The 2,446-nt window shown below is 47.8% G+C and overlaps 1 pseudogene; it reads right to left on the bottom strand.

Annotated features, from left to right (window-relative positions):
- Nucleotides 1-368: 368 nt before the first annotated feature.
- Nucleotides 369-2,067, bottom strand: LOC109893093 (heat shock 70 kDa protein-like; annotated as a pseudogene).
- Nucleotides 2,068-2,446: the final 379 nt, after the last annotated feature.

Below are 2,446 nucleotides of genomic sequence, written 5' to 3' on the forward strand. Positions count from 1 at the left end.
TAGGCCCCTTGCTTTGCTTTCAATCTTTACTAATGGCATGCCACTGGTTTGAGTAAAGCCAGTGTGTTTATGTATGCAGATGACTCAACACTATACATGTCAGCTACTACAGCGACTGAAATGACTGCAATGCTTAACAAAAAGCTGCAGTTAGTTTCGGAGGGGTAGCTACTGCCTTGGCAGCAGCTAATGGTGATCCATAATAAATACAAATATATTAAGCACTTCCTAAATAGCACTGAGTCATAAAAAGTCATTACAATTTCAACCAGTTGAAATCAATATAAGTACAAGGTATTCCTTGAATAGCAAAACGTATGCAGTGATACTAATGCATTTTGAATAGTCCATTATACAAGTCCCTCACTTTAGTCAACTACTTTGATGGTTGGGCCTTAGGAGCTGGCACCAGAGCTGGACAGTGCCTGATCTCCACAGCAACCTTTGGGCATGCCTCCTTGCTGGTATAGCTTGGTAATGATAGGTTGGCACACTTTCTCCAGCTCCTTCAGCTAATGCTCATACTCCTCTTTGTCTGCAAGCTGGTTGTTTTCCAATCAGGAATTGGCCTGGTCGCACGTGTCCACCACTTTCTTCTTGTCCTCCTCGCTGATCTTGCCTTTCATGTTGTCATCCTCTATGCTGCTCTTCATATTGAAGGTGTACAACTCCAGGGAGTTCTTGGCTGCCATCTTCTTCCTCTGTGCGTCGTCTTCAGCTTTGTATTTGTCTGCATCCTGCACAATCCTCTATGCTGAGCCACATCTTATCGTTGGTGATCTTGTTCACTTTTCCCGTGCTGATACATTCAGAATGCCATTGGCATCGATATCAAAAATCACCTCGATCTGAGGGACTCCTCATGAGGCAGGGGGGATTCCAGAGAGCTCAAACTTCCCCAGGAGGTTGTTGACCTTGGTCATGGCTCTCTTCCCCGGGCTGGTTGTCAGAGTAAGTGGTGAAGCTCTGGGTCTGTTTGGATGGATGGGACGGTGATGTTGCGTTTGATCAGAGCGGTCATGACCCCTCCGGCGGTTTCGATGCCTAAGGACAGGGGAGCTACGTCTAGCACCAGCAGGTCCTGGACGTTTTCACACTTATCGCCAGACAAAAAGACCGCCTGGACGGCAGCGTTGTAGGCCACCGCCTCGTCTGGGTTGATGCTATTGTTCAGTTCTCTGCCGTTAAAGAAGTTCTGCAGTAGCTTCTGGACCTTGGGGATCCAGGTGGAGCCTCCGACCAGGACAACGTTGTGGATCTGGGCCTTGTCCATCTTGGCGTCCCTGGGAGCTTTTACCACAGGTGCCAGGGTTCCAATGAAACATCTCAAAACGAGCCCTGGCGATGGAGGTGTAGAAGTCGATTCCCTCAAAGAGGGAGTCGATCTCAATGCTGGCCTGGGAGCTGGAGGACAGGGTTCTCTTGGCCCTCTCGCAGGCTGTCCTCAGCCCCCTCAGAGCCCGCTTGAACTCCTCCACGAAGTGGCTGGCGAGGCAGTTGATAAAGTCCTCCCCACCCAGGTGAGTGTCCCCAGCAGTGGCCTTCACCTCAAAGATCCCATCCTCGATGGTCAGGATGGACACGTCAAAGGTGCCCCCGCCTAGATCAAAGATCAGGACGTTGCGTTCCCTGGATTTGCCTTTGTCCATTCCGTAGGCGATTGCCCCCACTGTGGGCTCATTGATGATCCTCAGCACGTTCAGCCCAGCGGTCACCCCAGCGTCCTTAGTGGCCTGTCTTTGTGAGTCGTTGAAGTAGGCGAGGACTGTGATGACTGTGTTGGACACCTTCTCTCCCAGGTAGGCCCCAGCGATCTCCTTCATATTTACCAGCACCATGGAGGCGCTTGGCGTCGATAACGGTGTTGTTGGGGTTCATGGTCACCTGGTTCTTTGCTGCGTCACCGATGAGTCTCTCGGTTTCTGTGAAGGCCACATAGCTGGGCGTGGTCCTGTTGCCCTGGTTGTTGGCGAAGATCTTCATTTTGCCATGCTGGAACATCCCCACACAGGAGTAGGTAGTATCCAGGTCAATGCCGATAGACAGGATTTTAGCTGATGACATCTTGATGGTTTGGAGTTAGTAGCCTACAAAAGAATGAAAGAAGGTTTTAGAAATTGATATTATTCTACGAAAACCTAAAACCTACGAAAACCTAGGAGCAAGTAGTGTCAATCTCCACCAACAGAGGTGTTAGCCTAAATATACTTGAATAACAACCAAACCCGGAGTTCAGTAATACATGCGTATTTAAGTATTTGTATTTTAAAGGCTTATTTTCTGTTTATTTTTGTATTTTCAAATAATAGGGCCGAAACAACCAATTCTATTTGAAATATTTGAAAGTATTTTCTAATAATTTCCTACAAATACTATATGAAACTAGTTTATGAATACATTTCAAATACCCATTGGACCAAACAGCCCTGGGTTCAAATGCATGGAG

Source organism: Oncorhynchus kisutch, linkage group LG6 (assembly GCF_002021735.2).
Source record: "Oncorhynchus kisutch isolate 150728-3 linkage group LG6, Okis_V2, whole genome shotgun sequence".
Lineage (NCBI taxonomy): Eukaryota > Metazoa > Chordata > Actinopteri > Salmoniformes > Salmonidae > Oncorhynchus > Oncorhynchus kisutch.